Source organism: Callithrix jacchus, chromosome 10 (genome assembly GCF_049354715.1).
Source record: "Callithrix jacchus isolate 240 chromosome 10, calJac240_pri, whole genome shotgun sequence".
NCBI classification, from domain to species: Eukaryota; Metazoa; Chordata; class Mammalia; order Primates; family Cebidae; genus Callithrix; species Callithrix jacchus.
The window spans coordinates 12,067,630-12,081,329 of NC_133511.1; the positions used below are offsets into that span (position 1 = coordinate 12,067,630).

Below are 13,700 nucleotides of genomic sequence, written 5' to 3' on the forward strand. Positions count from 1 at the left end.
GTGAGTAACACAGGTCTTTGATCTTAGGATGTACTCTCAATATAATAACAGATTTTCAGAAGAAAATAAATCAGAAACACTACCACGCTCAGTGTCCACATTAGCAAAACACTCTGGTTTCAGAGACACTCAAGTGTGAAAAAAAAGTGTTTTAAAATTGAGCAGTATGAACAGAGAAATCATTTTCACAATAGGAGTGGGCACACTGACCTATCAGAACATGAAAATGTGGGGAAAATTGTGTCTTAGAATTGGTAGTTACAGTGGTGTGATCATTGTCACAACGGGTGGGAACAAAACGCCATTGGAACCCACTGGAGGAAGCCCTTAATGCTCCGTAGGAACACCAGACAGGGCTTCTGGCAGGAGATGGTGTCAGAAGGCTGCCTTCTAGGCTAACAGTGGTGGACAAGGGGAGGGTCAAGGGTCCAGAGGAGGCGGGGTTCCAGGCAGAGGGAGCAGCTTCTGCCAAGGAAGGAGACTGAGGCGGGTGTGATGCATATTGAGAGCAGCTCTTTGCAGTCTTTGTGATTGTTATCAGCAGTGGAGCAGAGGGGCTGCAGTTTGAAGGCGCCTGGACCAGTCTCATCACAAAGACAACAGGGAAGGAGACATGAGCACTGCAGAGCAATTGAATGAAACTTCTTCACTGAACTTTTGTGAAAAGTTTTATGTTTTCTCTTTACATAAGGCATAAACCAATTGCCTAATGCAAAAATGATGTGTTCTCAAATAGTAAGAAAAGGCAGTAGATTTCAATCAATAAACTCAGAATTTTTCATTAAATCTGCTTGCTTATTTCCTTAAACCTTTTCTCCAGGGCAAGTGCGCCCTTTAGAAGTGATTGATTGTGTTGCTCCCATTGGTATCCACACTCCTTAGGCTCTTTCTCTCCGTCTCTCTCTCTCTCTTTTCCTCTCTCTCTCTCTCATCTTCCCAGTTGTTGTCAAGCAGCTGCTCTCAGCTAAAACATCAGTCAGACATCAAGGAGTGTATTTTTTGTTCAGATGCATGCACATGTAAAGCTGTTTCTGAATCGCATCTTTGCAAAATAACCTTTGGATATTGGCATGGTGAGGATATCATTAGCAGGAAACTCATCTGCGTGGATCCCAGGAAGGAGAGAAAGCTACCATAGTGTGGAAAGAAAGCATAATTAACAAACAGTCTGGAATGTCCTGCCCAGGAAGGCCTGTTGAAATAGAACAGTACTGGACTAATTAATTGTCCTGGGTGGTGCCACTGTGTGTTTCTAGGGGAATATATGTTCTCTTGGGGCCAGGAAGCACCCTTCTGGTCTGGTCCTGTCTGAATTTATTCAATGAATATCTCAACTCACCATGTGTCCAGGGGAGAGAATCACCTGGCTGCTCTCTCTGCAGACTCTCTCTGAGCCCTGGGAGGGTGCCGAGCGGTCAGAGCGCAGAGAATCAGGGTGGGTCCAGGTTCTGATGAAAATGGCACTGGGTGGGAGCCACCAGCCAGCCTCCTCCTCCTGCTTCTGCCATTGAAGCCCCTTTGGAGCATATTTCCTCTTCTGTGAAATCAGCTTGTTTACCACGGCTGACCCTTGAACAACATGGGTTTGAATTGCACAGGTCCACTTTTACACAAATTTTGTTCAATAAACATTACCGGATTTTTTTGGGGGTCATAAATGTACAACAATTTGAAAAAACTCACAGATAAGCCGGGTGGCCTAGAAATGTCAAAAAATTTAAAAAAAGATATGTTATGAATGCATAAAATATGTGTAGATACTAGTCTCTTTTATCATTTACTTCCGTAAAATACCCATGAGACAGCAAGAACTCCTTTTCCCCTCCTCTTCAGCCTGCTCAATGTGAAGACGTGAGGGTGGAGACCTCTATGATGATCTGCTGCCACTTAATGAATATTAAATGTGTTTTCTTCTCCTTGTGATTCTCTTAACATTTTTTCTCTAGCTTACTTTATAAGAATGTGCTACATGATACATATACCATACCAAATGTGAGTTAATTGTTTATGTTATCAGTAAGGCTTCCAACCAATTGTAGGCCATCAGTTAAGTATTAACCGTTTTCTACAAAATGCACCTGTTCATGCCAACACAAAAGGGGGTTAGGACTTCAACGTAAGAATTTCAGGAGCACAAAAACATTTAATTCATAATATGCATTATGCAATATTGTGTCCTTCCACGATTCGGAAACAGTGTGTGTGGGGAACACTGGGCCACCATTAGAAGCACCGTAGGAGGCACATACCTCCCTTCCTCAAGAGGGAATAGTCAAGGGCAAGGATTGTCTGTGAGCAGGACACAGGGAGCTGTGAACAGGGCTTCTGTGCATGGCTTATGAAGCCAGATGCACCTCATGGGCAAGCTACTCCCAAGTCATATCTGGGATTGTTTGTGAAGATCCATCTGTTCGTTTCACAAATATTTTTTGAACACCTACATTGTATCAGGGGCTGGGAATTCAATGGCAAAACAAACAGATCTCATTAAATGCTTGGAAAGACTCAATGGAGGGCTGTGAGGGTATTACTGGGGGGCCAGACCTGGGGCTGGCAGAGAATGTGGTCATTAAAGTTTTCCTTAAGGAAATGATTTCTGAGCTGACCTCGGAAGGATCTGAATGCTTTAACCAGACATGGAAGGGAAAGGGATGCGGGGGCCAGTGTGGCTGGAGGGGGAGGAGAGTATGGAGGGCCAGGTTCTCCTGGGCTTTGTTGGTAATGTAAGTAGTTTGCACTTTCTTCTAAGTGCAATAGAAAACCGTCGCAGGGTTTTAATCAGGAAAGCAATGTGGATGGATCTGCACTAAAACAGTCACTCTGGCTGCTGTTTGGAAGAGGTCCTAGTGGGAGTCGGTGGGCTGATGCCTTAGACCAAACAAGAGCTGGCAGTAGCTGGACTAGAGTTGGCTGAGGGGATAGAAAGAACAGGAAGGATCAGTGGGATATTTGGGAGGTAAAATCAGCAAGACATGGAGGCATGGATTGAATTAGGGGTTGGAGGAAAGAAACATAATCTACATAAATTGGGATGGGCAAGCACATTTGATACCCTGGTTTAGGAACCTGTGCTTTAGAGGTAATGCCCCTTCTTAATGCTTTCTGAGCTGTCTAGCTGTATCAGTCAGGATGACTTCACCTGCATGGTAAGAAATCCCCCAACTCGGCTTTGCAGACGCCGCCGCCACCTGGAGCCTTGTCGTATCAGCCATGGTCAACCCCACCGTGTTCTTCGAGATTGCCGTTGACGGCGAGCCCTTGGGCTGGTCTCCGAGCTGTTTGCAGACAAGGTTCCAAAGACAGCAGAAAACTTTCGTGCTCTGAGCACTGGAGAGAAAGGATTTGGTTATAAGGGTTCCTGCTTTCACAGAATTATTCCAGGGTTTATGTGTCAGGGTGGTGACGTCACATGCCATAATGGCACTGGTGGCAAGTCCATCTACGGGGAGAAATTGGATGATGAGAACTTCATCCTAAAGCATACAGGTCCTGGCATCTTGTCCATGGCAAATGCTGGACCCAACACAAACGGTTCCCAGTTTTTCATCTGCACTGTCAAGACTAAGTGATTGGTTGGCAAGCATGTGGTCTTTGGCAAGGTGAAAGAAGGCATGAATATTGTGGAGGCCATGGAGCGCTTTGGGTCCAGGAATGGCGAGACCAGCAAGAAGATCACCATTGCTGACTGTGGACAACTTTAATAAGTTTGGCTTGTGTTTTATCTTAACCACCAGACCATTCCTTCTGTAGCTCAGGAGAGCGCCCTCCACCCCATGTGCTCGCAGTGTCCTAAAATCTGTGCTCTCGCTGCAGTTCCCTTTAGGTTCCATATTTTCCTTGTTCCCATCTATGCCTAGCTGGATTGCAGAGTTAAGTTTATGATTATGAAATAAAGACCAAATAACAACAACAACAACAACAAAAAAAAGAAATCCCCCAACTCAATCATTATAAATAATTAGAAATATCTCACGTAGCAGAAAGTCCAGAGGTGGCAGCACTTGTCCGGTTGGTAGAATCAGCTCTGTGACGTCACCAAGGGCCCAGGCTCCCTCCCTATCTCCACTCTGCTGACTCCCATTGGAACCAGCTTCCTTGGTGGTGGCAAGGTGACCTTGGCATTGCCAGGCATCAGACACCCAGTCACAGCCACATCCTTCTCAGGCTCACCTGGCTAGACAGAGTCAAGTTGTGTGCTCTGCCAGGAAAATGGGATGACTGGGAGGGCACAGACTGCTAAGAATTTCACCATGAACTGCAAATGGGGCCAACTTCTCTGAAAAGTGGACAAATGAACTAACCCAGGGTCCTGTTAGGGGAACTGGACATGGGGGGCTCATTGGGTTTGTCATAGTGTCCTGGACCAACACGTCTCCGGTTTTGGATTCCTTAGATTAATAAACACAAGACAAGGAGTGGTGGGGGAACTTTCATTTTCACCTAGTAAGTATGAGAAAAAAATTACCATCTACTCTGTCATTTCATTAGAACATCTTAAAACCAAGAAGAAAAAAACCTTGTGTTTAATAAGTTTAGCCTTATAAATATGAACTCTTTTTCATTTCTCTTACATGAAATTTAGGAACCACTCTCTTGGGACCACTGTGAGTTATACGAGGCAGAAGTTCTTCACTTGAGTCTGTAGACGGCTACCCTGCTGCTGGGGGGGTCTGTGGAATAGGAGCCAGAAGTCCCATGAACTTGGGTAGAGAAAAATTATAGCTTTATTATCATTTTTTTAAAACTATCTTCTAGGTGAAATGTAGCATTTCCTTCAGTTAAAAATGTGGCAACAAGCTGATCATATTAGCTCTAACTGTGATTCTGTCATTAATAGAAATCGCAAATATTTTCATATCACATTACAGTTGTTGTAGGTATCTGGAAATGTCATTAACACCCACCACTATTTTGAAATCACAGTAGCTATCAGACTGGCTGCTAGACAGTGTGTGAGCTCAGAATTCCCTGCAGACTCTCCTCCACATCTCCACATCTGTCTACTTCTGGCAACTTGGTACCTCAGCAGGGCAGCCATTGAGCAGCGGATCTGAGTGTTTTCCTGTGGGTGACCCAGACCTTCCAGCAGCCCTTAACTGAATTGTTTGTGGATGAATCCACAGAAGGAGTTGAATCCTTTTTATAGTTTGCCGAAGTTTTGCAACCTGAACTGTTCTAACTTGAATTTTTAACTCTCCGTAGGCAGTGCCACCTTGGGTGGCACAGCTGAGTTGGAATATGTCTGATTGCTGAGTGAACTGTTGGAGTGTGATATTTAAAGCAACTTCTTGTGATTACTGACAGATTGCACGGTGATGCAGGTCATGCACGGTGCGATAAGCTCTGGGAGAAGCAGAAGTCCTCTTTATTTTTTCTCTTGATGTACTGTGTATTTGTGCAATGCCTGTGATATGAAGTGCAGTCTTACATGCACACTGTGTTACTCACGTGTTGTCCTTGAACCATTATTGTGTGAAAATACCGTACATCTAAAATAGACCTTTGTGAGAAACACAATATCAGAAATGAGAATTATTATTTCTAAAAAGTCATAGGAAGTCACATGCAGCACTAGCTAAATTCCAGGACAGACCCGTGATCAACTGTGGTAATCCCACAACTGTGCAAAGGTTAAAAGATACTCACAGTACTGAAACTTTGACTAATCATAAAACCTGTCTTATTTTACTTGCCGGTCATAAAATTTAATGAATATTTTACACTGTACTTAATATACAAATGATTCCCTCCTATGTAGATCTAGCAACCAAATTACTTAGGAACCATAAAGAAATTATGGTGCTTCAAAGAATGTCAGTGACATAAAACATTTCATTTTAGCTTTATTTATTATTTATTTTTTACAGACCAAATTTATCTTCAGCTGGAAAAAGAAAAGGAAGGCCTGATGAAAATCGTGTATTTGGCTTTGTTTACATGAATGAAGTGATGAGACAGAAAAAGTCACAATGACTTTGTTCTTTTGTGAAAAAAATTACTGGGAATGGAGTTTTGAAGCCAGGGAAACTGAAAGAGTACCCCACCTATGTCCATCTGGAAAATGAATCCAAAAAACCTAGGAGTTTTGTGTGCATATGAAGTTCAGTCAGGAAAAGCTTGCAGCCCACCTGCACCCAGGCGCTCATTAAAACAGAATGTTACTCAAAAAAAAAAAGAAAAAGCTCTCAGTGTGTGATGGTGTGGCATCTGTGGTACCAGTTACTCAGGAGGCTGAGGTAGGAGGGTCACTTGAGACTGGGAGGTCAAGGCCACAGGGGGAAATAATAGCGTCACAGGACTCTAGCCTGGGTGACAGAGTGAGACCCTGTCTCAAGTAAAAGAAAGAAAAAAAAAGTTCAGATACTTCAAAATGTGGATTTGCCATAAAAACCTTTTCTTGAAGCATTCTTTTTTTTTTTTTTTTGAGACGGAGTTTCGCTTTTGTTACCCAGGCTGGAGTGCAATGGCACGATCTCAGCACACTGCAACCTCCGCCTCCTGGGTTCAGGCAATTCTCCTGCCTCAGCCTCCCTAGTAGCTGGGATTACAGGCACGCGCCACCATGCCCAGCTAATTTTTTGTATCTTTAGTAGAGATGGGGTTTCACCATTTTGACCAGGATGGTCTCAATCTCTTGACCTCGTGATCCACCTGCCTCGGCCTCCCAAAGTGCTGGGATTACAGGCTTGAGCCACTGTGCCCGGCCTCTTGAAGCATTCTTGAAGTTCCTTACCAGATGCCAAACAGAAAAAGCCTCACATTACTGGAAAAACTTTATTGAAAACCACATACACTGGGAATGTGGAGTAGATTTGTGAATAGAAACAGAGGGAAAAATGGAAAGTGATTCTTTAGTTGGATGAGGGGCTTCCATGAAGAATAGTAGGCATGTCTTGAAGCAAATGATGGAGGAGTTGGCCGCCCCACGTTCCTCCCACAAGTCACCCACCTGTTTCGTTCATGATGTGCCTACTGACTTCAACACAGAAAGATTTTTGTTTTGTGAGTGCCTTTGGAAAGTACAAAGACTGCGGATGTTTTGCGAATGGTATAAAGGTTTTTCGTTTTGTTTTGCTCATGTCAAGCAAAACTGACTGGACAGAAAAGGTTCATTTCCTTGCACAGACAGTGCTATCCCAATGCACGATTATGCATCTGACTTTGCCATGTGAGTAAAAGGGAGCACCTATGTCGTTCTCACTCACCGTCTTTCAAGCAGACATATTCTGCATCTTCAAAAAATCCCAAGAGAAGTTTTGTCAACAGCCCTAAAAATCATCGACTTTCATCTAGTCTCTGAATCACAGCATTTCTGCAGGTTTTGTTAAGAAACGATGGCAGAAAATGAAGTGGTTCTCTACCACAGAGAAGCTCACAGTCTTTCAAGGGGAAAGAGTCACTGTTTTCCTAAAGAAAAAGAAAACTCACTTTTGGAACATGTAGCAAGAGAAGAATGTTGTCTGCAGGTTGGCCAACCCAGCAGATATTTTTAACCCTTTGAAAAGACGAATCTTCCAGTTTCAGGCCTTGATACCACCGTTACGAGTGGTCCTGAAAACCTTACCAGGCTTCTTGGCTTAGCTGCCAATAAAAGGAGAGTTGAGGCTGACATCTTTGCCAACTTTTCAGATGCTGGAGGACGTGCTTTACCTCAGTGAAGTTGACATACAAAATACTGTCAGTTTATTTGAAAAGTGAAATCTACAAACTCCTGGAAACACTGTAGAGCTCCTTCAAAAATGATTTCTATCTTGATATCAAAGTCGGACCATAGAATCACCTTCTTTTTCTTGCTGACAAACTGTCTTAAAGATGTTTGCCCAGCCAAAGATGGAGAACATTGATCCTGGGACAGAAAACCCCTACAACTAGAGTTTGGCTAAAAAGTCTCAGAGAGTTTTGTTGCTTTTTGACAGAAACCTCTCTCTACTTTGCAAAGGAATCATGGCAGCTTTAATTTCATTTTCAACAATATATCTTTGAGGATTGGATTTTTAACGTTGTTACTATAAAAAATCAAAATCAACTGGATGTCCAGCATGACAAGTGTGTTATTTCATCAAAGGCATCCTGCTGTCTCATGTTCTTACTCAAGCTAGGCAAAAACAGCTTTTATATGGGTATGTCTTTTAAAAAATAAAATTTAACTTTAATTTGCCTGTATTTCAAATGCGCTGTCTTATTTTTAAAAAATGTGGTTCAAAGAAGCAAATCTGTTACTATGTAATATGTATTTTAAACATACTGTTTTGGTAATCGTACTTCAGTATACACGCTAGGTTTTCCTTGTAATCCCATGCCTTTATTTTATGCATGAAAAAACACCATTTTAAGAAAGGGTTGTAGGCCCCACTAGATTGCCGAGGGAATCCACTACATAAAACACAGTAAATAATTGATGGCCCTGCATGGTTGCTCAGGCCTGTAATGCCAGCACTTTGGGAGGCCAAGGCGGGTGAATGACTTGAGGTCAGGAGTTTAAGACTAGCCTGGCCAACATGGTGAAACCCCATCTTTACTAAAAATACAAAAATTAGCTAGGTGTGGTGGCACATGCCTGCAGTCTCATCTACTTGAGAGGCTGAGACATGAAAGTTGTGTGGTCCCAGGAGGCGGAGGTTGCAGTGAGTCGAGATCGTGCCACTGTACTCCAGCATGAGTGTCAGAGCCAGACAAAACAAAACAAAACAAAACAAAAAGCAAAAAACAAAAGCACCTCTTGATATAAGAGGACATGATCACCTGCCATGCTCTCAAGTTGCTTAACGTGCAAAAAGGCAGGTGTGTTGTGTACGATCTGGTGCTTGAAGAAAGAGAGGCTCCCTTGACAAAAGGCCAGGCCAGCCTTTTGGCCCCTGTGCTGCCAGGAAAACCCAATGGAGGTGACAGTCTTTAATGTTCAACCCCATCCCTCCCAGGACAATGCAGGAAGAGGGAAGCTACCAACCAAACACAGAAAGGCACCTCTTTTCTTTTCTTCCTATAGTAGCTAATTCCAGAAAACTGGCCACTTTCAATCAAGCCCCGGTTGCTAAAGTGAAATCTATTACTGAGTTCTCCCTGTATTCAGGGAGTGATATAGGTCTACAGAGAAGGGGAACACAAGGTCTTTTCCCTTGAGGATTAGACAATTTAGTGCTGGAGACAAAACTAGTTCATAAAACAAGAAGAATTAAATGCAAGGATAGAGGTGTTTTAAGAAAATCCTGCCTTTTGACTTTTTCAACACAGTATCCCCAGGTCTAGAATATTGCTTGGCAGACAGTATGTGCCAGAAAAACATCTTTGTTGAATGAATAAATTGATGATGGAGATGTTAAAATAACATCCATTGTTATGAGAATAATACAGTTGTCCCTCAGTAACCATGGGGAATTGATTCCAGGGCCTCCCTTGAGTACCAAAGTCCAAGGATGCGATGCTCAAGTCCCTAATATAAAATGGTGTGGTATTTATCTGCATATAACCTAAGCACATCTTCTGATATACTTACCTCTATCTCTCTCTTTCTCTCTCTCTCTCTGTCTGCCTGCCTATCTATCTATCTATCTATCTATCTATCTATCTATCTATCATCTATCTATCTATCTATCTATCTGAGATGGTCTTGCTCTGTTGCACAGGCTGGATTGCAGAGGCATGATCTTGGCTCACTGCAACCTCCGCCTCCCCGGTTCAAGCGATTCTCCTGCCTCAGCCTCCTAAGTAGCTAGGATTATAGGCGTGTGCCACCACATCCAGCTAATTTTGTATTTTTAGTAGACATGGGGTTTCACCATGTTGCCCAGGCTAGTCTTGAACTCCTGACCTCAAGTGATCCTCCTGCCTTGGCCTCTCAAAGTGCTGGATTGCAGGCATGAGCCACTGCCCCTGTCCTTCCCATATGCTTTAAATCATGTGTAGAGTGCTTAGAATACCTAATACACTGTAAATGCTATGTAAATGATTATAATTTTTTTTGTTTCTTTCCAAATATGTTGATCCTTCGTTGAATTCACAGATGCAGAACCTGCAGATATGAAGGGTCAGCTGTACATGTTATTAGAAAAAACGTGAACATATAGAAGACTGTAAAAAAGAAGTAAGAAAGAAAGGCTAACCAGCCAACATTTTGCTATATTTCTTCTTGGTTGGTTTTTCTAAATACATACATAACACAGACACACACACACACACACACACATACACACACACTCATACTTTCTTTAAGGAACAGAAATGAGACTTGAGTTTTATAGCCCGATTTTTTTCCCTTAAAATTATATTGTGAACATTTTGCTGTGCCATTAAATATTCTTCAGAACATTATTTTTAATGGCTGTATCACATAGTATTCTATAAATAAATCATGATGTATGCAGCCTAATTTATTAACCGCTTTCCTATTGTTGAACATTGCTGCTGGGAACATTTTATAATACCAAGAGCAGCTTCTGTTTGTTGCTCTGCTCTGTTCCAAGTATTGTGCTGAGTTTTCTCCTCGATGCACGATCTCATTTAATTTTTTCTCATAGCAACACAATGAGGTAGAACTCATTACACCCATTTTACAGAGGAGAAACACTAAGGCTGAGGACTAATGTGTCAAAGGCTGCAGTTCCAGAAAGTGGCAAATCTGGGATGCAAGTCCTGGTTCCATTTGCTGTTAAAGTCCAGGCACTCAGACATGACCCTGGCCTGCCTCCCCAGCATGAGGAAGGTTCCTGCTCTATCAGGCCGTGAAGGAGATTGAGAAACGCCTATCGGAAAGGCAGGAGGAGACACAGAGGAGAGGTGTATGGTGGCAACTAAGGAGAGATCTGAAGGAGGAGGAAGTGCTTTTCTGTATTCAAAGCTGTGAAGACTGAAGGACAAGACAAAGGCAAAAACTGATGAATCTTTTTCAAGACAGGCATTTCAGAAGCATGAAGTGTGTGAAATGCATGTTTCGAGCTCAGTGCTCCTGACTTGGTGGTAGTGGAATGACAGAACCACTCATTTATTTCTTCCCATACCAGGAGTCATGGAACAGCCTTTATAAGGTGGCATCCAAGCAGCAGTGTCCCTCCCGTTCCTAAGCATTTCCGCACCCCTGCCTCTGTGAGCAGTAGCAGTAGCAGGAGCTCAGAGGCTTGTCATGGAAGGCAGGGACTTCACCCCATAAGGACAGCAGAACTGCAGGGCGCCCATAGCAGCTAGCCGGGGACCAGGCTTAGGTGACCAAATTTCCAGGTGTACCTGGGACTGAGGAGTTTCCCTGGAGGCAGAACTTCCAGTGTTAAAAACAGGAAAGTCCCAGGCAAATTGGGATGGTTGGTTACCTTAGGCTGGGGCCCAACTCAGAGAGTCTGGGCTCCTCTTTCGAGAAGCCAGGGATCCGGCGCTGTCTGCGCATGCTCACCTCCCACTTTCTGCCCTTGCAGGCTGTCTCTCCCTTGGCCGCCTCCCTGAAACTTCCTCCACAAGGGTCATCGATGAACCTTACGCACCGCCAGATTCCACAGCCACTTGTGGTCCAAGTCACTGTCATCCCTCACCTGGGCTACTGCAATAGCCTCCTAATGGAAGCCTCCCTGCTTCCATCCTTTGCCCTGCAATCTATTCCCAACCCAACAGTCAAAGTGACCTTTTTCTTAAAATTTGAACATTTTTTCATTAAGAAATAATGTATACATAATAATATTCAGTGTATTAATGCACAATTCTGCATCCTTTGGCAAACACATGCAGTGGTTTTACCTCCACTGTAGTCAAGACATAGAAAAGTTTTTTCACTCCAAATAATTCCTCTGCACAAACCTATTTCTTTACCCTCAGTCTCTAGTAACCACTGATTTTGGTTTCTACATTTTTTACCTTTTCAAAATGGCATGTAAATGAATCATATTGCAAGTGGCCTTTAAGTCTGGCTTTTTTCTCTTAGCATAATGCATTTGAGATGGATTTATGTTGTATGTGTTAATAGCTCTTATTTTTAATACTGAAAAGAACTCCTTTATATGCATATTCCACAGTTTTTTATCCACATGCAACAGATAAAGGAGGTGTGGTACTTTCCAGTTTTTTGCCAGTTATAAAGTTGCTCTCTAAGCATTTGCATACAGGTTTTTCTGGAAGTTTGAGCTTCCATTTCATTTGGGTAAGTGTCTGGGAGTGGGATTGCTGGGGTGCATGGTAAGAGTATGTTTCATGTGATAAGACTGCAGGCTGCTTTGCAATGTACGAGAGTTTCAGTTGCTCTGTAGTCTCACCAGTCCCTGATATTATCAGCTAAAAAAATTATTTTCGACATTCTCCCAGATGTGTAAGTGGTATCTCATTGTGTTTTTAATGTGTTTTTCATGGTGGCTAATAATGTTGAGCATCTACTTGTGTGCTTATTGCCATGCAAAGTGTCTATTAAATTCTTTTGTCTATTTTAAAACTTGGACTATTAGCTTTCTTACTATTAGGTTTTGAGAATACTTCATATATCCTGTGTCAAGTCTTTCATTTGATATGTGATTTGAACTCCCAGTTGGTGGCTTTTCATTCTCATAACAGTGTCTTATGAAGGATAGAGGTTTCTAATTTATTAATGTGGTGTAATATCTAAGAAATACTTGCCTAAGCCAGGTTCACAAAGATTATCTATGATTTTATTTAATAGTTTTAGATTTTGCATTTAGGCCTATGATTCATCTTGAATTAATTTGTTTATATGATGCAAAGGATGGATAGAGGTTCTTTTTTTTCACATATAGATGTTCAGTTTGTTCCAGGACCATTTGTGTGGAAGACTATCTTTTTTTCATTGAATTGCCTTTGTGCCTTTAGTGAAAACAAGTTGCTAAGTTTACGTATGTTATTTTTTGAATTTTGATCCCTAGATCTAAATGTAGAGGTGTGGTGGCAATTCTTTTCTTTCTTCTTTGTTTTTTTGAGACAGGGTCTCACTTTGTCACCTAGGCTGAAGTGAAGTGGTGCAATCTCAGCTCACTGCAGCCTTGAGCTCTTGGGCTCAAGTGATTCTCTTGCCTCAGTCCCCCAAGTAGCTGGGACTGCAAACATGTGCCACCATGCCTGGCTAATTATTTGTATTTTTTTTTTTTTGAGACAGAGTCTCACTCTGTTGCCCAGGCTGGAGAGCAGTGGTGGGATTTTGCCTCCCTGCAACCTCTGCTTTCCAGGTTCAAGTGATTGTCCTACTTCAGCCTCCTGCGGAGCTGGATTACAGGGGTTCACCACCACGCCTGGCTAATTTTCTTTATTTTTTTTTTATAGAGACGGGGTTTCGCCATGTTGGCCAGTCTGGTCTCCAACTCCTGACCTCTGGAGATCCAACTGCCTCGGCCTCCGGAAGTGCTGGGATTGCAGGAGTGAGCTACTACGCCCAGCCGTTTTGTGTAATTTTTTGTATAGATGGGGTTTCCCATGTTGCCCAACCTGGTCTCAAACTCCTGAGTTCAAGTGATCTGCTGACCTCAGCTAGGATTACAGGCATGAGCCATCAGGGCACAGCCACTGGTAAATGTTTACGAACTGACTCTGGGGGTGGTGGGGAGGGAAGTCCTGATTTGTAGTGTTTGCTGAGTTCTGTTTTTAATATATTCTTACAGTGCATAATTTCAAGCAATCAGTGTGTCAACAACTAACGTGTAAAACTTCTGAAAATTTGACATTGGCTCTGATGAGCTGATATGAGCTGGCTGCAGCACACCACTATATCCATTTTTTCCAAT

General features: G+C 42.7%; 1 pseudogene; it reads left to right on the forward strand.

Annotated features, from left to right (window-relative positions):
- The first annotated feature begins 2,636 nt into the window (after positions 1 to 2,636).
- On the forward strand, positions 2,637 to 3,776 carry LOC144578018 (peptidyl-prolyl cis-trans isomerase A pseudogene; annotated as a pseudogene).
- The last annotated feature ends 9,924 nt before the right edge of the window (positions 3,777 to 13,700 follow it).